We start from the raw sequence: 23,809 nt of genomic DNA, 5'->3' as shown, positions 1-23,809 counted from the left end.
ATATATATATATCTTCAACCATTCATTCTTCATTCAGACTTGCAGAGGAAAGGAACCGAGGCTTCAAGAAATTCCCAAGTTCTTGCTATTAGCTTGTTGAGTGTGACGAATCCAACCATCCGATTTTCGATCCGAGTTTAGATTCTTGTTCCTCTCCTTAAGAGCTATCAAAGGATGTAAGTTTCTTTACATTTCAGCATGGTTTGAAGTTTAGATGTTGGGGAAATTGTGATATGATTCATATCATGTGTTGGTATGATAGTGGGAATCTTATATTCGATACCGGATCGAAGAAATGATATCGTATGCAATTTATATGAAATTCCAGCTTGTATAGGGTGGAAATTATGCAGATTTTGAGATCTTGATATATAGATTGTTATGGTTGTGAGTTGTAATATGGATTATGTTACGATTTGAGTTGATCGATATTGAGAAATCACGCCGTTATGCCGTTGAATTGTATTGAGATTGAATAATGAGTTGTACAAGATTTGCTTTGAGTTGTGTCTTGATAGATTATATCTATACATTTCCATTTCAGAGTTGATATTATCAGATTCGACATCGAGACTTTGGCTACGACAAGTACTGTACAACGAAAGGTATAATTCATGTTGATTCGGGAAGATATAACTCGAATCAGATCTGATTTGAGTTTCTCAAAATCACATACTAGATTGTTACCTTTTTATATGTTGATGCTTTGTTTATAGATTCATATTCAAGCATTTAAGATAGGAGAGTCACTGGCAGACTTGCCAATCTAGACGTTCGGTGATATCGACGCATAGGTGTAGAATTGACTCTGATTGTAGACATTCGATACAGACATGACCGAGGTCTAGGAATAAGACGTACCGTAACCCCGATTGGGAGGGTAGGTGGCACACTGTGACGTCTTATTCACACCGGGATCCCTAGAGTTAGAGTCGAGTTGAGTCAAGATATGATTTCGATTTCATTTGCATACGGATATTGATTTGGTTTCATAGATTATGGAACCTATTACCATTGATTCTATTAATGATAGTATGCTTTATGATTTATATTGTGTGTATGCATGTGTACCATGTTTTATACTGGGATTTGTTCTCACCGGAGTATCCGGCTGTGGTTGTGTCTGTATGTGTGCATGATCACAGGTGGGACATGATCAGGGTCGAGACAAAGATGAGAGATCGAGATAGCGTGGAGATTACGGGCGTAGAAGATCACTAGTGGTTTTTTACTAGACATGTACTAAATTTCTTAACACTAGTATGTTAATTGTAGTCGAACATGTGAATGTTATTCGGAGTTGAATAAGATGACAGTATTTTTATATGATGTCTTGTGCTTGTTTATATACATTTGAATAAATGTTAAAAGAAAAATTTTGACCCACATTTTCTAGCAAAGATCCAAATAATCCCAAAGATAATCGAGTTAGAGCCCGGGTCCCCACATCAAGTCCAAGGCCTTTAATGTGAGTATGAGTGGCTATTCTCTGCGTCTTTGTGGTGGATTGTACTTCTTCAATCTTCATTTATCCGCCTACTCAACTAATATCCTACACCCGTCTAGTGAATTTCTCAAGATTCTCTTCTTGATTAACCCTTTTTCTCCACTGGGTTCCCGTTCTCGGTTTGCTGAAGCTTGGCGCTCTACTGGAGGCGAACTGGGGTTTAAGGAGCATTGAACGGAAAGTGAAAAATGGTAGGATGGGTTATCGGGCTATATCCGACATTTGGGCTTGTGGATGGATTCATATTAATAAAAAAAATCATATTATTTATCTACACATATTTTCGTATATGACGTGGGTTTACGGCCTTTCTAGGATTAATTTTATTAGTAAAAAATAATTGTTATGATAAATTTATAGATCCCAAAACAAAACAGGAATATATTATTAGATAATATTTTGGGAAATGGAATAATGTCCAAAAAAATTACTATAAAGTAGCAAAAGAAATCTTAGCTATTGTAAGATGTATTTTTAAATTTCAATATAATTTATATAATCAAAAGTTTATTATAAAAACTGACTGTAAATCTATAAAATTTATGTTTTTAAAAGATTTTAAACATGATGTTTGTAAACAAATATTTGCTAGATGGCAGGCTCATTTAGCTCCTTTTGATTTTGAAATCATATATAAGAGAGATGAAGATAATCACTTACGAGATTTCTTAACCAGATAATATTTATCTTAATGTTCTTATATGAATTCTCGAGGACGAGGAGATTCTTTTTATAAAGGAAGATGTGGTAGGGGAAAACCCCCTAATATAATTGTTCAGTATGGAAAACAGAGGCTTATAGCCCAGAACATTTCCAGTTCGTCAGCGAGTACTACTGAGCAAAATGATTCATTATATAATGAATTTCAAGAATTTCTGAAACAGAAACAGAGAACTAATACAGATTCTCAATCTCAAGCATCATATTCTAACATCATTAAAGATGATGAAGGTGATTCAGCTCTTTATATAGAGACAAAATATCGAGAATTAATTCTTCTTATAGAAGAAAAAGATACCCAATGGGAAAAAACTCCATGGTCTATCATGAAAAGATGTTTAACCAATACATCATATGTATATGGTTCATACAAGCAAAGAGGATTTTATGAAAATATTCTATTATCTACAAAAAAGTGTTGAAATAACTCACTTTTTCAGTAATACTCAACAGAAAGGAAGTTATAACTTTATTATATCTATTGAAGAATGGGGTATATCTCCATTAGTTGAAAAATAATTTTATTCCCAAAAGTCATCAAATGAATTTTAAATTTAACTTTTGGGATTATGTTGAGAGTTTTAATAAAACTCTATTTTATGAAAATGAAAAAAGAAAGCATACATGGGTTTTAAAAATCTGTGAAAAAGTTTTCCATTATCCAATTCCTAATTGGTTTTTAACATGGTGGAAAATATTTTGTTCATCAGCAAAAATTTTGCCAGAGATTTTTATAAAACCAATGAATACTTGGTTAAATGTTTCCTCAACTATTAAAAAATCTGTAATGCCCGAATTTTGAAAAAAATAAAATTGTGGCAGTAGTTGTGATGGTTTATGGCTTTAAGTTATGGTATGAATGGTAATGAATGTTATAGAATAGAATAGATAATGGATGAGTAGAATCAAAGGTTGAATTTGAGCTAAATAGGTAATGGAAGTGCAGAAACGATATGAAAAATGTGGCAGTAGTTGTGGTTTTTAGCATAATATTTTGTATATTGATCCAATTGATGTGAGGCCACTTTTATTAGAAATATAAGACATAAGGTTATAACTTTCTTATTTTGAGTTTTGGTCAAATCATTAGGAAAGACGAGCCAAAAGCGCCCCGAAATGTGTCGTTCGTATCGTCGTTCTTATAATGACACATATTGGGAGATTGAGCATAACTTTTTACTCAGATCTCCAAATGACATGAGGCCAATTGGAGATGCAAGCCAAGACATAGGGCTACAACTTTGTAGTTTACCACTTTCGTAAATTCTGAAGTTAAAAATGCGTTCTTGGCAGAATACTGCGCGCTGTGCTGATATTTTTGGTGTTGGGCAGTATGGTGCGCGCCCCTGCGCCAAACCACGCGCCATGGCGCCCAGCACTTGTACAAAAAATGTGTTTTTGTGTTGGGAAGGCATAAAAATCGAATAGTATCATAATTTTCCTCATTTTTCTTCTTTCTCTTCCAACGAAACCCTCCTACCTTCCATTTTCTACATTTCTTCTTCAATATATGGGAGAATTGTTTAAGGAAATTATGAAATGAAGTTAGATTTGTGATCCTCTCTTCAAGATCTTCAAGATGGTGTAAGTATGTTATATTTTATTCAAGTTTGGAAATGGGTTGAAGTTTAGAATTGATATTTGAGTTGATATTTGAGATGTTGGAGATGTTGAAATTGTGTTGGTTTGAATTTTAAAATGGAATTGAAGCCAATGACAAAGTAAAGGAGTTGACTCCTTAGCATGCACGTCACGTGTTTGACAAAATGATTTAATGAATGTTTTTATGTCATATTACGGTTAAGAAATGATATGGATTCCTTCTTTACACAATTGTTGGGATTTGAGTTTTCTTGAATATTTGCGGATCTTGATTCGAAGCATTATTGAATTAATTATGAATTTTGTACAGAAATTGCTCTGTTTTGATAAATGATCCGAGTTCTTGAGTTATAATAGACTTCGAAGGTTCAAGACTTCTCACCCACACATTTCGATCTTCTTTTGGTAATATTTGAAAGGTATGTTACGGTCGGTAACATACGAGGTAAAAGTATCATTGTTATTTTAAATTGAACAATCTATGGCTCGATGAATTAATTGTGATTTGCTGATGATTGTTGTTTTGAGATGAGTTTATTATAATATCGAAATGATGATATTGATTTGCATCATTACATTGCATATTGAGCCACTTGTTGATTCAGATTTGATATGGCGGAGGTCGCCTTGATTTATTGATTTGTTGGACGTATGGGGCTATAGTTGAGTTGGCATAGTGTGTGCGGAGGTCGCTGCTATGGCCTGAACACTCTCTATATGCGCACCATAGTCCTGGGATTGTAGAACACAGCACCCCACCTCGAGCGGATGAGTCGGTGGATGTTGCTGGGGGATTCTCTTTCCTTGGGTACCTTACGACCAGATGATTCACGAGATCATGAGATTTATTGATAGCCCACAGCTTCTGATCATGCATTGCATTATATTGCATCTTTATGAATTTAATATGAAATATTTGTCACTTTAATTCTCATATGTTATTGATTGTATCATATTGGGTTTATACTCACTGGTATGTCTGGTACCTCTTGTTTTCATGTGCTTGACGGTAGGTGAGGCGAGGCTTGTGATGCCAGAGTCCAGCACAAGGCGAGGAGATACGAGTTAGAGTGGGATTCTCGGGTCTTAGGAGCTATTTTATGATGTTGGGATTTCTTTATTTTGGAATGTTGAAAATTATATTTCAAATATTTGAGACAATTAAATTATTTTGACGATGTTTATGTGGATTTGTGAACCACAAATTATGTATTTTACTCGATCATTTGGTTTGTTACAATTATAATTATTAGTATAAATATCGGACCCGGGGCCCCACAAAATCATTTTCTGAACATTGGATCGATGGAAAGACTTTATTTCTGTTTTTTATGGAATTTGGAATTCCATGGATCTGGATATGGCAACCAGAATTCGGTTACACTGATGAAGGCATTCCTTGTATATGGAGGGTTAGTTCCACAAAATTTGGGGACAAATTATTAAGAGATGATCCAGATACTGGCAAGCCTTATGGCTATGAAACTCTTAAACAGATAGAGGAGAAAATTTCTTTATACCAGAAAGATTTTAATAATAAACAAGAAAAAGAGAAAGACTCTATGAGTCCATTCAAGATACTGACTCAGAAATATTCTGAGATTTATTCAAAAGTAAAAATGATTGCAGTATACATTGAAGAAATGAAGAAGGATCTTTATAATAATATTGGATGTTCTGACTCCAAATCGAATGAATCAATGGCTTCCGAATCAAGTGAGAATCAATTCATCCATCTCATGCAAATGCAAGATGCACAAGATCCAGAGGAAGATATTCCTAATTTATCAAATATTAATGATATTTTTGAAAATTTAAAAAATTCAATAAAAGATAATATTAAAGATGATTAGGATATTCATCTTTAATAAATGGAATATTATACAGATGGTGGCATATCGCACTCAAGATGGTGGAATATCACTATACACCTTTTGACTTTTGTAACCATGTTACTATTTGCTTTAATAAATCATTGTACTGTTTATATTTTTAGTTGGAATCCGGGGTTTGATGTCCGACTCTTCCTATTATAGATAGATAGCTTTGTGTTCTTAGAAGGACACGGTCGTGTTTGCTCCCCTCTATTCCCTTCTTGTAAACAACCCTTCTTAATAAAAGCTTAAACTTTTTGAACAAAGACTTCTATTACTGATTACAAGTCTGTAAGTTTAATGTTATTTATTTTCTCTTTTTATTTACTGTTTATTTTATTTATATTTCATAAATTAGCCTGAATGACAGGCTAAATCATTCGTGATAAATCATATTACCTTACTATGACGTGATCTATATTTATTTGTTACTTGAAATGAAATTGAGATAATAAAAGATTTATTTAAATTTTTGGAAGTTAATGAAATATAAGAGTCTTTGTTTAGAACAAAAGGTAAAATGATGAACCAAAAAATGGTAAACACAAGGTTCGAGTAACCAAGAAATAATAAATTCATGTTGTAGCCCTTCAGCCTGCTTAGCCGAGAAATGCCGTTTAAGGCTTTTATGGGTGATTTTTTTATGAATTTATGTTTCAAAGATATCTCGGTAAAATCGACTGTTGTTTAATTACTATGGTATATCTTTAATAAATCCATTTATTTTTTGTAAAAATCCAAATAAGAACCTTATATTCATTATTATTTTTGAATTTAAATGTCTCCTTTCCTTAGCTCAGTTTGAGTTAAAAATAGTATATAGGCTGGAAACCAATAACCTCCACGTGTGCGAAAGCCACTAATGAAATATTTGGTAAAACAATGCCACGTAACAGATTCAATCTGATTCCAAGATTTCAGATGAAAATATTTGGTAAAACAATGTCATGTATCATATTCAATTTGATTCCAAGCTTTCAGATGGTATCAGAGCCATGGAAATAGTTTGGTTTATGATTTAGCACTTTTATTCAATGAATATATTTTGTATGAAAGAAACTGTTAAAAACAGTTTAAATGAAGAATATGATTTACCTGAGAATTAAGATTTATTGAATAAATGGACTATTCCTAAGATAAAATCTAAAATGATCTATAAGTTAGGAACCTTTGAAAAAATTGGTTTTAAACATGTAGTTAAAACTAAAGAATCTTCGGTACCTATTCATAATGAAGAAATTGTTATTAAATTGTTGCATAATAAAGATATTATACTTTATAGGAAAAATTACAGAAGTATTCTTATAGGTTTAATTCAAATTGCTTTTAGACATTTAACTTTAGAAGGTTTACCAGAAAGCTTTATAGCAGCTTTAAGAGATAGTAGAAATTAGAATTGGAAACAATCCCTTATGAGAATAATTCAATCTAGTCTGGCTCATGGTCCAGTATATTTTGATGTTTATCCTAATTCATCTTTATCTTTGTATGATATAAATATTTTAGACTATTTAACATTAAATGTTAAAACTCATGGTTATAATTATACTCTTGGAACAGAAGTTATATGTATCTGTTATCGTATTTATTATAAACCATTATTTACACTGAATCCTATGTGTAAAAGAATAGATAAAAAATTAAATTAAACTATTCTTAAAGAAACTAATTTTAATAGATTTAATATTACAACTCGTAGATCTATTAAATGGGAAGAAATTTAATTTTCAGAAAACTGGATAATTGAACAAGCTGTTCCTAGAAATCCTCTAATAAATAGAGATTTACAGCAAGTCATACAAAATAATGAAGGATCTGTTCAAATACAGTTCAATAATGAACAAAGAAGATTATTATCCTCTTCTGTTTATGCTAGATGAAGATCTAGTCATTCTTTTATTTCACCTCTAGATTATATGATGGATCTCCCACAAACTTCTAGAGCATCTACTTCTCAGATACGAGAAGATTTAGAATCTTTTGTACAAGATACAGTAGAAGATTTAATTATTAATCAAAACAATATTGTTCATCAAAGTAACTTTCAAAAAGTTAAATAAACTGATATAGTTTCAGAAATGAATTTTAGTATTTAATGGATAAAAAATCAAAAATTGATTTTAATAAAGAATCTCTTGCTAGAGCAAGGATTATGCAGAATTTTATTTACCCAAATGAGAATCTTTCAGAGAATGGTATTTTAAAAGTTTCTCTGAAGAAGAATTTGAATATATTGTTACAGAATTTTATAAATATTGTGAAAACCAAAATAGATTAATACATTTTGTTCCTTGGTTTTTTAAAATATTTATTATAGATTATATTTCTATTTTGAAAGAAATTATAAACTTTCTTCGGGACAGATTCAAAAATCTGTTTACCCTCTGCAACAATCTTTTATTATAGAAAAGCATAATAAAATTTTAAATTTTACTTCTTTTTCAAAATTATTTGATAATTATATGTTACATATAACTGTTAAACATATTAATCAGATAATTAAAAAACAGAATTATGTAAATTTATATCTTACGATAATAGGAGAAGAAATTATTTCTCTTAAAGATCTTATTGATAAAATTATTTTAGTTATTAATCAAATTAAACCAGATGTTCATATACAATCTAAAGAAGAAACTAATATTGTTTCCATTGCAACTTCTTCTATACAATCCCCTCTAGAAATAAAAGATTTTAAATTTAAGTCTTTAGTTTCTGATATAGAAAAATTATTAGAAGAAAAATTTAAAAATTTTAATTTAAATACTCTTAATTAAGAATTTGATGATAATCCTTCTAATTAAGAAATAAATAAAATAAAATGGTAGATAAATCTACTCAATCTAAATATTATTATGATAGAACTACTCCCATGGATGTTCTTATTGAAGAACAAGAATATATCTTTTCTAATAGTTATGATGTGAAAAGTATATATGAATGGAATATTGATGGTTTTAGTGATAAGAAAATTTATAATACTGCTCACAGAATGTTTATGTATAGCACTGTGTGTAAGAGTTCAGGTAATACTGATAAAAATATTGCTAAAATGATAATAGCAGGTTTTACTGGTCAACTTAAAAGTTGGTGGAATAATGATTTGCATCAATCTCATAAAGGTAAAATTCTTGACTCAATTAAAATTGAAAATAATATTCAAACAGAGAATTCAATTTATTTTCTCATTATGACAATGATTGAACATTTTACTGGTAGATTCACTGATAATGGTGAACAAATTTGTACTTTATTAAGTAATCTAAAATGTAAAACACTTGCTGATTTTAGATGGTACAAAGATACATTTTTATCTCGTATTTATGAGATACCAGACTGTAATAATATTCTTTGGAAAGCTAAGTTTATAGATGTATTATCTTTTCTATTTGCTGAAATAATTAGAAAAGTATTAAGAAAAGATGATATATATTCCATATGAAAATTATACTTATGAAAAAATAATATGCACTTGTATTCAAGAGGGTTTAGCTCTCTGTAATGAATTAAAATTAAATAATCAAATTAAAAGACAGAATTTACTTGGAAAAAAACAAATATTTAAATTTTGTGATCAATTTGGTATGGACTTACCTAATAAAGGTAAGAAAAAAATAAAGGATACTGATGAAAAATTTTATAGAAAGAAAAGACATTTGTCTGAAAGACAAAAAATAAAAAGAAGAAAAGAAAAGAAAGTCGTGATTACGGAAAGTAGAAAACAACAAAACAGGAAATATTTCTCAATTATTTGTAGAAAATGTAAAAAACCAGGACATTATGCTAATCAATGTTGGGTTAAAAACAAAATTAATAATTTAGATATTGATGAAAATCTAAAAGAAACATTATTTAAAATAATAATGGATTCAAATCAAGATTCTGAACATAGTAATGATTCTGAAAATAGTTCAGAATTATATGATTCAGAAGAAATTATAGATAATGAATCAATTATCTCAGATCAAGAATGTAATAATTGTATACAAGGAAAATCTTGTATTAATTACATAGAAAATAATAATGATAAAAATGATGAGTTTTATAAACTTATGCCTCAATTTCAATATTTAAATATTAATATTTTAACTAATAGTAATATTTTAGAATTCTTTAAAATGATTAAGGATCCAATATTGAAATCTACAATAATAGATCAAATGAAAAATACTGCTTCAACTAGTAGTAATAATATTCTTGTTAAACAAGAACAAGCTTATTCTATGAAAGAAGTAAAAAATCTTTTGCAACAAAAATATAGTAAACAAAATCCAGTAACTATATAGAATTTAATTAAAGAAATTGATAATCTTAAAGAACAAGTAAAAATTTTACAACGTAATAATAATAGTTTAAATTATCGTATTTCAGTTATTGAAAATAATAACAATTCAATTAATAATTCTGAAAGTTTTGATAATATTCATGATATTTCATTTCCTGATCTAAATCAACATCTATCTGTTTTAAACATGATTATACCTCAAAAGTGGTATATTAATATAACTTTATTAATTGAAAATTCTTAAAAGAAAAAGTTTATTGCTATGATAGGGAGTTGTACTGATTTAAATGTAATACAGGAAGGATTAATTCCTACTAAATATTTTCATAAAACTACTTATTCTCTCTCTCTCTCTCATGCAGGAAGAAAACCATTAGAAATAAATTATAAATTATCAAAAGTATATATTTGCAAAGATAAAAACTGTTTTCAAACCAGTTTTTTTATTAGTAAAAGATATTTCTAGTCAATTAATACTTGGACAAGCAGAATCCTCATTCAGAAGCCAAGATCCTCAGGATGAGGATGCATTGTTCAAAGATATCGAAACTGATGAATAATACTCTTTTAAGTTCGGCTTTATTGATTATTTATTCATTGACTTATTGATTTTTTGGTTATATTTGCTATATGTTTTCATATTCATCGTTACTAACTTCTAGGTTTTAGCATCACCGCAAAGGAGGAAATTGATAGACTTAATTTAATTGTGGTGATGAGAGTCAAAACCAGTAGATCATGTTAGTATAACCAGAAAACAGTACATAAGCTGAAGTTTTCGTATCACCCTACCAAAGCAGTACTCTTCGAGTACTTATCAGATTAGAAAATCAGAAGCAGAACTTTACTTTACTATGATCAGAACTTATCGAACATATATTAAATGTTACCATGACTTTACCGAGTACGAGTATTAAATGTATCATTAAAGCTGAACAAAGTCATTTAATATGTTTTACCAATTTTGGTATGAAACAAATCTGATTATTCTGAAGCTTTCTGCAGGAACTTTTTTCAGTAATAAAGCTGATTCTATCAGAAGTCAAAGAAGCCGTTTTGTTTATAGACGTTTGAATCAAGACTTCTATAAATACACAAGATCAACGACGTTTATAGGTTATCCCACCTGAACTCAACAACGAGCACATTCTCTATTATACAAACGTCGAATTGAGCACTCAGAATGTAGAACCCGTAAATTAGACTACGTATAAGCCATGCATAATTCTAGTATTTTAAATTAAAATGATTTTTTTGCATGAGTATTTAAATTCTTTTCTTTAAATTTATTTATTTTACATAGTAGTTAATTGTCACCTTTTCAGTTAAATAAGTGAGGCCGGACTGGAGATGGAGTATGGAGATAAGTTAATAAAGACTTATTTAAGAAGTGGTAATTTAGCATGTTAGTGAATATAATTTAAAAAGTTGGCATGCATGCAANATTTAAAAATTAATTAAAATGCCAAGGAAATTCAATAACTTGCATGNACATGTTTATTTCAGTAAATTGTATTTAATTATTTTTATGCATTTTACGCATAATTCATGCATGTTAAAATTTATTTCATGTTATTTTATAAGTTCATACATTAAGGTTTCTAGGTGCATTTCACGCCCGAACGAGGATTGGAGACCGGAGAATTTTCACGAAAATTATTTTATTACATGATTAATTTTTATTAATTATTATAAGATGTTTTAAAGATATTTTTCAAGAATTGGGAATTTTTCGGTATTTTTACCCGCATGATTTTTAATTGTTACGGTACGCAAATTTTATTGAATCGGGGGACTTTTTAATGGTTCGGCTATTATTTTAAAAATTTTCCCAACTCGAAATATTTTTCGAGAGTTGGTTTGAGCTTAATGGGCTTAATTTTGAGTTTATAGGGCTTAATCATCTTTTTAATCTTTGATTAAACAATTTAGACCCATTAACTAATATTTTATCTATATAATTAACCCTTAAACACACCATTACCCTAAACCTAATTAGGTTACACAGCCGACAACCCCTTTCAGCATTCCCCACCCTCGGTTTCAGAACTCAACAGCTGAAGGCTTCGGCTCTTTCTTGATTTGCAAGGGAAAAACTTCATCCGGGTCTCCATTTGCATCATTCTTGTCTTTAAATCACCAAGGCACGCATTTGTATCATTCTTTACTAGTCACACACGTTTTTATATTGATGGTTGTGTTCATGCATAAAGATTTCCGATCCAAGCATGTGTTTGAAAGAATTTCGGTTCCCATGTGTTTTCTTGCACCCTTTTTGTGTTACTCACGTTTTTCTAAATTCTTGGGCAAGGGGCTGCGGTTCTTGAGTGAAAGGGCTGCTGGTTGGTGATGCTGTAGGTCTGTATTCGTCGAGGAAGAAGGGAGTGTAAGCTGGATACTAGGCTGTGTCGAATCAAGAAGGAATGGAGCGCGTTCCTTGAAGCATAGCTCATTGGTGAGGAGATTTGGCTGATCTGCTTGAACCAGCGGCACAAGGGCCGATCTAAGGCATGGACCAGACCTTGATGGGTCTGAGCCACGGTCTAAGAAGGCTCGAGCACTGCTGGAACAAGTCCCGTAGGCGATCGAGTGTGGGTTAATGAGAATTGGTCACGGTAGTGTTCCTTCGGGTTCTAGCGCTCGTTTCTGTCGTGTAGGCTGAATGGGGCTGGTTGTGGGGGTCTGGTAGGTCCCTTAGGGTCTGGTCTTGGTCCCTAATAGATTGGTTCGGGGCTGGTTGGAGTGGCTAGCAAGTTAGGACCGAGTTGAGCAAATGGGTTTTGTAGGAATAGGTGCTGGAATTTCAGCAGCGTGCAGCGGAGTGTTAGGAGGCTTTGGTTGGTCGAACTTTGAGATTTTTAGGGCCACCTTGGTGTTATTAAGTGGTGTTTTAAGTTGGGAAGAATTTGGTTGAGTTTCGGATCGATTCGGGTTAAAACCGGGACTCCGGTCAAAGTTTTAAAACGAATCGGTTAAGTTTTGAATTTGGCTCGAGTTTATGCCTAAGAATGCTTTTAAATATGTTTTGGGAAATTTTAAGGCGGTTGGTAAGCTTCGGGTTAATTTTAGAAGTCCAGGGTTGAAACGATAATTTTTGGGTTTCCAGGGGCAAAACAGTCATTTTGCACCCATGGTGAGATTTTGGTCATGACAGCGCCCCGAGCACAAAATTATGATATTTTAAATGATTATGCATCATGTTTACGATTTTTTTTCGCCATTATAATAATTATGGTGCATGCTTGGTTTAAAGGAATTAAGAGAGAAAAGTAAGAACGTGAAGAGCACTCCGTCTCCGCCGCGCCGCGTCGTTGTTTCGCTTGTGTTCTGTCAAAACAAACCAAGGCATGTTTATATCTTCTTTCACTCTTCAATCAAGTCATATAAGTATTTTTAAATATCGCAAGTACATGATTTTAATGCAAGAAAATCGGAATTGTTCATATTCAATTATGTTATTTAATTATATTACGTGCAAAAATATTCATTTTGAGATTTATGCGATATTGCTTGCGGTCACTTATCTATCATGCTTAAGTCCGGTCGCCAGTTACCGGCCCGATCGCCAGTTACCGGTCAGTTCAGTTGTTTCACCCAGTATATTGTGGCGGTAGTGTGATCAGACTTACATGCTTAAGTCCGGTAGCCAGTTACCGGCCCGGTCGCCAGTTACCGGTCAGTTCAGTTCAGTTCAGTTCAATTCAGGGACCACTTGCGTAGACCATAATCTCACCAGAAAATTATTACAGTTACTGTGTTGTAGGGCTCCAAGGGGCAAACATTTTCACTATGATATTTTCAGTTCAGTTATGCACGTACTATAATTACCAATGAAATGATATTTTACGTTACACCTCAGTACAGGAAATTTTCACTTGCATGCGATTTTATTATTTATTTACTTGTTATTTACGATATATGCATGCTGAGTCTTTAGGCTCACTAGACTTGATTGTTGTAGGTACTGATGATGCCGGGACCGAGGGCGGGGATCAGTGAGCCAGCTCGAGTCGGCAGTAGTGNATTTTTAGGCCTCTACACAGAACTACTTATTTTATTCAAGCTCAATATACAGAAAGGCAGCACACGCCTCATAGTAGATATCTAATCTTTTGAGATTATATTATGTTGATTGTTTCTTACTCTCCAAGCTATTCACGTTACTATATCTTTGAGAAAATTTTTTAAACTGGAAAAGAGTCTTTTCCAGTACTCTGCTGTATTTGTTTTTACTGTGTTGTGTAACTAAGAGTTTCAGTAGGCTAAGGGTAAGCCCTACTGAAGTGGATGTGTACAAGTGTTGTACTATAAAATCCAAAGTCTTTTAGTGATACCTTCTGGAAACAGAAAAAAGGGAGATGTAGAAGATTTTATCTTCGAACTTCCAGAAACAACCATTGTTCTACTGCCTACTATTCTATTGCATTTTTTAGTACTCCATCGGATCATTTCCGCACTTATTATTGTGATCTGGTGGGCTTATTTTTGAACAAGATAAGCTATAATCTCTAACAGGATTCTAGCACCCTTTGCAAAATCACCCAACAAAGGAAAGAGTTTATTCACCTCCCCTCTAAACTCTATATCGATCCTCAACAAGTGGTATCATAGCAGATTTTTCTTGTTCTATATTTACAACAGATATGGCACACTTCAGCAAGGTCCCCATGTTTTCTAAAGAAGACTTTGATAAATGAAAGATCCGGATGCAAGATCACCTTGCAGCTCAAGACGATGACATGTGGTTTGTCATCACAGATGGTCTTTTAAAGATTTTAAATCCTAACACTGTTATTGCTGTTACTGAGGGTGCACCTCAGATGGTTGAGAAGCACATAATTGAATGGACTGGCAAAGATAAAAAGAAAGCCAATCTTTATAATGTTGCAAATGACATTCTCTATAAAACTCTTGACAAAAACACTTTCAGTAAGATCGAGATGTGTTCCACTGCAAAATAGATTTGGGAAAAACTCATCCAAATCTGTGAAAGAAATGAACAGACAAAGGAGAACAAGCTGTCTGTGGCTATGCAAAAATTTGAAAATATCAAGACGAAAGCCGGAGAAACTCTAAGCGAGTTTGATGAACGTTTTAGCAGCCTGGTGAACGAACTAGAAACTCTGGGAAAGGAACATGGCAACAGAGAAATAGCACTCAAAGTTATGAGAGCTCTTCCTAGAGAATGAGATGTAAAAACTATGGCTATGAGAGTATCTAAGGATTTGAACAAGTTAGAACTACACGACTTGTTTGCAGACTTAAAATCCTATGAGTTTGAACTTGAAGTGAGGAGTGGAAAAGAGCCCTGAACGAATCTCTTGAAAGGGGATCAATTATGGTGCCCGGTTGCGCAACGGAAGTTTTAAAAATTTGTTTCAACAAGAACAAAAATCTAGCACCCCACAATGTAGTGTAGCAAATAAGTAAAACACAAAATATGTCATACATAGGGTGTGTTAAAGATATTACCTATCAGTCTTAAAAGATTGATGTTGGCTCCAACTTAGTTGTGAAACAACTAAGCTCTTGAAGGGATGAGTTGATTTACAAGCTTCCTTCTTTCTTTCAAATTAGGTCCACCACTAACTAAGTAGAACCACTCTAATTTTGCACTAAAAAAATTAGAGTATTTTTCATTGAGAGATGTAGGAATTCCTCAACAATTGAAGAACAAAATTGGGAGCATAAGATGCAAAGTTTCGGCCATTGCATGATGGGAGGAGAGAAGAATTCATTTTTCTTGGTGTATCAAAAAGTTAAAGTGAGCATGGGAGACACATGCCTTGTTAATTGAAAAAGGTTGTCTCCCAACTCTTCATTTCCCCATGCATATTATATTATTTGGGCACGTAACATTTACAAAGCCTATGGACTTTTATTTTAAATATCTCAAACACATTTGAGACTATTTTAACTTTACTTGATTTTACTCAAGCCCACTTGTTAAATAATTATTTCTTATTGGGCTCTACAAGACTCAATATTATTCAATTAATTCAACACTTGAATTAATTTAATTATTTGGACTCTATTAGGCCCACTAGTGTTTAATTAATTCAACACTTGAATTAATTTAATTTAGTCCTTAATAATGCTTATGAAAATCACAATTTTCAAATGCATTATTTATTTGGCCAACTTTTATTCTAGGAACACTTCCTCAAATTAAAAGTTACATTCTCCTTATAGAAGTCATACTTCTATTTTTCTTTGCGCTTGTAAACTCGTTTATAAGCCGTTCAACACATTGAACTATTTTACTTCTCAACGGGATCTAAAAAATAGACATGTCAAAATTGGGTGGCGGGTTAGGCGGGTCGACCCGCTTATTTTTTTAAGGAAAAAATGCTAAACATATTTCAATCAAATAGTTTCATAAAATAATTAAAAACATTGAAATAAGAAATTAATAAAACATACAACATAATCCATAAAAAGTAAAGTGTTTAAACCAAACATGAAGATTGATTGAGACAAGGAAGATAACATAAAGTCGAGGAAAGTTACGGTTGTAAATTTTACAAAATATTATGTCTTCAACAATACACATAATTAGCAAACCTCCGTCGGGTCCACAAAATTTCACTGCAACTCGTCGGACTTCAAACGAAACCACTCTTGGGTTCACAAACAACTGCTATGCTTAAAAATTATTTTAAGATTCATGAATAAAATTTACAGGAATTTTTTCCCTTTTGTTTTCTTTATGTATATATGTAAATTTCTCTTTTTTTATTTTCTTTATGTATATTTATTGTAAGAGTAAATTATTGATAAATTTGTTCTAAGAGTAAATTATCAATATATTTGTTCTATGACATGGAGGTGCATGAAACTTTTTCCAATTTTTATATAAAACTTAAAAATATAAAATTTTATCCTAATTTGGCGGGCCAGCTCGCCTCGTTTAGGCTCGACCCGTCTTGGCCCGTAGCCCAAACGGGCTAAGCCCATGTGGCCCGCTTCCAAACGGGCTGCTATTTTATCAACCCAACTCGTTCAATTTTTATAGCGGGGCGGGCCGGCCCGACGGACCTAACCCAATTTGACAAGTCTACTAAAAAGTTAGCACTGGTGGGAATCTCAATGGTTCAATGATACAACTAGCCGTGGGTTCACATCTCAATGTGATTCAGGACTAAACATGTCTTTATATGAGCATACCCCAATTGCTCCATTCTTACTTATCAACTCCTTGATAATAAGAACGTCAGAACTCAAGTCGGATAGTACCCAACCAATCATATTAAACGCCAAGCAGCATCGCTTAAATGATTCTCTAGGTATCAAATGATAGTGTTTGCAAGAACCATTCAATTATGGTTAGTGTACAGTACGGTCTTTTAAACTCATATATCCCGACCTATTAGACAACTATTGGTATATCGAGAGTTGTCAAAGATTCGATACTATGTGTCATGTCGTAGTTGCATCGATGGTGTAATATATGAAACCCCTTTCATAATTACCACCGTACTCTGATAAGAGATTTCATACTACATACACATAGGATATCCATACCCGAAGGTAAGCGGTGAATCCCCGACTACAATGCATCGACTCCTATATGATTCGACAAAGCACCCAACCTTGCCACCTTATGACCCCATGAGAGTCGGTAAACAAGTCAAAGTGCAATTCTAGCACATAAAGTCTCAATGTTGTCCCGGGTCATAAGGACTAATGGTGTACAACCATAAACTAGGACGTTTCCACTCGATAAGTGAGAACCACTTGGAAAGTCCTTTATGGAGGGTTGTTCAGTGCACTCTACAAGGAGCACTTATCTGCATGTTCGGACATCACAATGTCCCCTACCAATGAAACATGGTACTCACATCGCAGATACTAGTCTCGAACTCGAGCGGCCTATATCCTTCTTAGTGGCGGCTGAATCGACTAGGAACTATTTAGAATATATAGTATTCCAAATGAGTTTCATGATACTCATCATATGAGCATCTCATATTCTTTCTACTATTTGTATATTCAATGACTTTATCTATGCAACTAGCATGGGTATACAGATAAAGATGCGCCAAAACAATAATTTCAAATATTATTAAAATAAAGACTGTGTATACATAGAGTTTCATTGTGAACACTCGGCCAACACTTGGCTCGACGTGCTCCTACTCTAACAATATCCCACTTGCACTAGAGCCAACTACCCATATGCTTCAAACCCATCGATTCGCGATGCTTCTCAAATAATGGTCCCGGTAAAGGCTTAGTTAGTGGATCAGCAACATTATCTGCAGAGCCGACTTTGTCAATCGACACTTTTCCTCTTTCCACAATCTCTCGGAGGATGTGGTACTTTCTCAATACGTGTTTGAACTTCTGATGAGACCTTGGCTCCTTTGCCTGAGCTATAGCTCCCGTGTTGTCACAAAACACCGGGACCGGAGCAACTCCATTAGGAATGACGCCCAACTCTTGGACGAAATTCCTTATCCAAATAGCCTCCGTTGATGCAGCTGATGCAGCAATGTATTCGACTTCAGTGGTGGAATCAGTAGTACTGTCTTGCTTGGAACTCTTCTGAGAGACAACAGCACCATTGAGCATGAATACAAACCCATAGGTTGACTTCGAGTTATCGATATCGCTTTGGAAGCTAGAATCGGTATAGCCTTCTAATTTCAGTTCTCCACCTCCACAGACCAAAAACAACTTATTGAACCTTCTCAAATACTTGAGGATGTCTTTCACAGCTTTCCAGTGTGGAAGACCAGGGTTCGATTGATATCTACTCACTACACTTAGTACGAAAGCCACGTCAGGACGTGTAGATATCATTCCATACATGATGCTACCAATTGCCGATGCATACGGAATTCTTGTCATCGCCGCTATCTCTGCATCAGTCTTGGGAGACATAGAATTGGATAGGGACACGCCATGAAACATTGGTAGATGTCCTCTCTTGGACTCATCCATCGAGAGCCGTTTCACGATGGTATCAATGTATGTGGACTGAGTGAGACCAAGCAATCTTCTTGATCTATCTCTATAGATCTGTATTCCCAGTACAAAAGATGTTTCACCCAAGTCCTGCATCAAGAACTTTCCTGCTAACCATATTTTAGTTGATTGCAACATCTCTACATCATTCCCATTGTGTAGAATGTCATCAACATAAAGTACTAGGAATGTCACAGCACTCCCACTGAATTTCTTATACACACAGGGTTCCTCAGGATTCTTAGTAAAACCAAACTCTTTGATTGTACTATCGAATCTAAGGTTCCAACTCCCAGATGCCTGTTTAGAGCATAAATAGATCTTTGAAGTTTGCATACCATATGCTCACTTCCGACAGATGTAAACCCTTTAGGTTGAGACATGTAAATCTCTTCCTTAATATCCCCATTAAGAAAGGCTGTCTTGACATCCATCTGCCATATCTCATAGTCATACCATGCAGCTATGGCTAGCAATATCCGTATAAACTTGAACATTGCAACTGGAGAAACGGTTTCCTCAAAGTCAACTCCTTGTCTTTTAGTATATCCTTTTGCTACCAATCGCGCATTGAAGATCAATACCTTCCCATCCACCCCAAGTTTCCTCTTGTAAATCCATTTACACCCTATGGGAACGGTTCCCTCAGGTGGATCCACAAGGTTCCACACTTGGTTCGAATGCATGGAATTCATCTCAGATTCCATTGCTTCAAGCCACTAGGATGAATCAGCATCAGATAATGCTTCCTTGAAGGTCCTTGGATCACATCCATGGTTAGACTCATCATGGCCCTCTTCAAGAAGCAGACCATACCTCATAGGTGGTCTCGAGACTCTCTCGGATATTCTAGGAGCTTGTATCTCCTCTCTTGGCTCTTCGGTTGTGGGTTCTATAATTGTGGGTGTCTCTCAAACCTCTTCGAGTTCTATCATCTCCCTTTTTCTATCCAATAGAAATTCCTTTTCCAAAAAGGTTGCATTCCTAGAAACAAACACCTTTGTTTCTTAGGGATGACAGAAATAATATCCAACTGAATTTCTTGGATATCCCACAAAGTAACATAAAGTGAATATGTAGAGGCCTCAAAATTCGTACTTGAAAATTTGCGGAAAATTTAAAATTTTTTTTATATAATTAAAATGTCTCGTTCATAAATTAAACTGATAAATAAAGTTTAATATTCAAAATGGCAGCGGAAGTAAATGTTTGTTTGCAAAAATAATAATTTAAAATAATCCAACAACGTGAAAAAAAATGTTTGAGCCTAAAAATAGTAAATGTTGAAAATGAGTTCCTCGGGTTCCACTCCTGCCGACCCAAGCTAGCTCACTGGTCCCCGCCCATGGTCCCGACCTCATCAGTACCTATAACAATCAAGTCTAGTGAGTCTAAAGACTCAGCATGCATATATCGTAAATAACAAGTATTAGATAGTAAAATCGCATACAAGTGAAAATATCTTGTAATAAGATGTAACGTAAAATATCATTTCAATAGTAATTATAATACGTGCATAACTAAACTGAAAATATCATAAGTGGAAATGTTTGTTCCTTGGAGCCCTGTAATGAAATAGCTTGTAAAACTTTTCTGGTGAGATTATGGTCTACGCAAGTGGTCCCTGAACTGAACCGAACTGAACTGAACTGAACTGATATGACCGGTAACTGACGACCGAGACCGGTAACTGACGACCGTGTGAAATAATAATCGTCTGATCAGACTAATGCCACAGTATACTGGGTGGTACTACTGAACTTACCGGTAACTGGAGACCGGAAGAAATAATAATCCCATGATAGTAAAGTGACCACAAGCAATATCGCATAAATATCAAAATGAATATTTTGCACGTAATATAATTAAATAACATAATTAAATATCCGTTAATAATTTTACTGAGGGGGTTGGATCGCTCCCAGGCTCGCTGCGTCCTAAATCTAACATGACAAATATGCAATTGTTTTATTTAACCAAACTATGCAATTAAATCCGAAAACGCGACAATTACGCCCAACGACTTCGTATTTAACCATGACTCCGTACCAATCCAAACTAACACTAAACCATCATTTAGTCATGATTAAAATACGCCTAAAATGATGAAATAATGCTCCTAAATTTACAGTACTCGAAATTTAGTGAATGGAGGCCAAAAACGTTAGAGAGTCATTTTGGCACATTGCACCGTAAATTCTCGTACGACCTCTAAAACGATCCGAATCACAAACCGCCAGAAACATGACCTTCCCAATATGATGAGGTACTGTCCAGTTCAAGGTCATAGGCTAAAATCCAACCAAGAACCCGGAACACACCTCTGAACCACAGCACACTTGCTGTCAAAAGTTACAGCAGCATGCTTGCGTGTCCTTTGCGTCGTTTGCAAGGCTACTGGCCATTGGGGCTTGAACCACCGACCAGAATATCTTACCAACATCCTAAGGAATGATTTGAACCATGGCTAAGGGCCCTAGACCAGCCACAATTCGAACCACACCAAGAAACTATCGAAAAGTCCCACCCAAGAGCAATTCTGTGCGCGTGGGGTGTTGCTACGCTTCTTGCTGTCATGGACCATTCCAGTGGCCATTTGGTTGACCATGGCACAATCTAGACATCAAGGGGTATGGTATGAACCGTGGCTATGGGCCAGAGGCCAACCAAGATTCACACCGCACCACTAAACTCGAAAGTTACACCACCAGAATTCGAAAGGGCGAAGGGGCTGAGGGCTGTTCTTGTGTTTTGATTTAAAAACCGATTCACCATGGACCAAGCCTCAAAAAATGCAACTTAGTCACGTCTTAGGCATGATAGGGAAGTGTTCTAACCATGGCTATAGGCCCTTAGGGCAGCCAAGATCAGAAACTCTCCTTGACAGCAAAATAGAAAAATTTTCGAAACGCAAATGGAATGAATGAAGAGTTGCTGTCATTTTCGGTTTCTAGCATGCATGGGGCTTGTTTGAATGGACCAACATGGTCTTGACACACCCTAGTACGTGTCTATATGCAGCCTAGTAAGCCTGGACACGAGCCCTCCACCTGAAACAACAGAAACAATCGAACACGTGAAAGACAAGAGGGGCGGAGAAAAAAATCTGTGCAACCTTCCTTAAAAATTCTGTCATGTATTTCATTTTTCCCCCATAATCATGTACTGATGCTTATTAAAATTAGTTATACGACTTGATTGAAGAGTCAAGAATGATAGAAACATGCCTGGAAATTTTGTTTTTGAAAAAAAACAAACGAGTGACGATTGCGGCGCGGAGGAGACGGAGTGCACTTTTCCTTCTTTTTTGCTACTCGATTTTCTTCCTAATCCCTCACTGAATTCTCACATTTTTCTCTCTATTTACTTTTGAAATTTTCGAAATAAGGTAGGGAGAATGGCTAGGGAAAATAGGGAAGATGGCAAGATAAATGAATTGAAAATATTCTTTCTATCTACTAGTTTGAGAGATAAGGAAAAATAGAATGATATCAAAGATTTTTCTTGAGGGATAAGAGAGTGTACTAGGTCGAATTCAAGTCTAGGTGCAAAGGAAAAAATTGTTTAATTAATGATTTGATAGAGATTTAAAAGTTGGGGAAGATATCCATCTAGAAAAAGTTTAAGGGAAGGATAATTAAAGAATTGAATTGCAAATTAAATCTTTCAAAATGGGGAGAGGGCCGATTTTCTCATCAATCAAATGGGGTGGGATCTTGCTCAATTAATTATTATAGAAGATTTATTGAGATATAAACATCTATCAAGAAAATGGATAAGGAAAGAATTCAAAGAATTGAGTTGCTAAACTTTTTAAATCTCCTAAAGGAAGTGACCGATTTTTATTAATTAAATGAGGAAAGATATTGCTAGATAGACATGGTAGGATATTTGATAAACATAAAAATTGTTCATTAATTAAATGTTTTATAATATAAATATATAGTTTTTGTTTTATTAAATGTTTAAATATTATATGTTTTATAATAAATTGTATAAAATATAAGTTGTTGTGTAATTACAAGTTTTTACTATTTTTACAGGTTCGATAAAACAAGAATAAACTTGGCGTTGCAAATGGGATTAAGATGATTCTTGGACCTGTAGAAAGTTTATTATAATATCTACAATATTGTTGACAAGCATGAGATAAAAATCCTCTCACAATTGGGATCAAATTAAGCAACAAATAAAGTTACCAAAGGAGTGGCATTTTTATCATGCTCTAGTATTTTGACCATATCTCTCAAATAACTTGGTCAAATGGTTTGAAAAAAATACCACAACTAGACAACTCAATTATCCACATGTTTCTTTTTATGTGAAGAAGCAAATTCGTAGAAGAAGATTTTCAAAAGTGATGTGTAATATAATATAATATCTTGGAACACCAATGAAGACTTATGTGTAAAAAAATAATATTTTATTTGTGGTTGTCTCCTCAAATTTGGCTATAAATAGGGGTGCATTGTAATGTATTGAGATATCTCACATTCTATGAATAAACCTTTGAGTTCATAATATTTCTCTCTATATTTTTCCTTTATTTCTTCATTTAAATACAATTAGCATGTTAATTTCATATTCAAAGTTTTATACTTTGAATAATGAATAGCTAACTTCCTAAAGTTGAGATGATAAGGTGAAACTCTTGGCATGATAATAAGGTTATTAAAAGGTAAGAATCTATGTTTTATATTATTTATTCATTATTTATTGTTTATGTTATATTTATTTTTTAAGCATTTTTATACCCTACTTATAAGTGAGAGTTTTGATTTATTGTTGCTATATGTTACACTAAATTCTTGGAACCATTTAAATGTTAGTTTGGTATTACCAACCATTTAA

This window comes from Primulina huaijiensis, chromosome 7 (assembly GCF_012295235.1).
Source record: "Primulina huaijiensis isolate GDHJ02 chromosome 7, ASM1229523v2, whole genome shotgun sequence".
NCBI classification, from domain to species: Eukaryota; Viridiplantae; Streptophyta; class Magnoliopsida; order Lamiales; family Gesneriaceae; genus Primulina; species Primulina huaijiensis.
Note: the sequence above shows the minus strand (reverse complement) of the source record.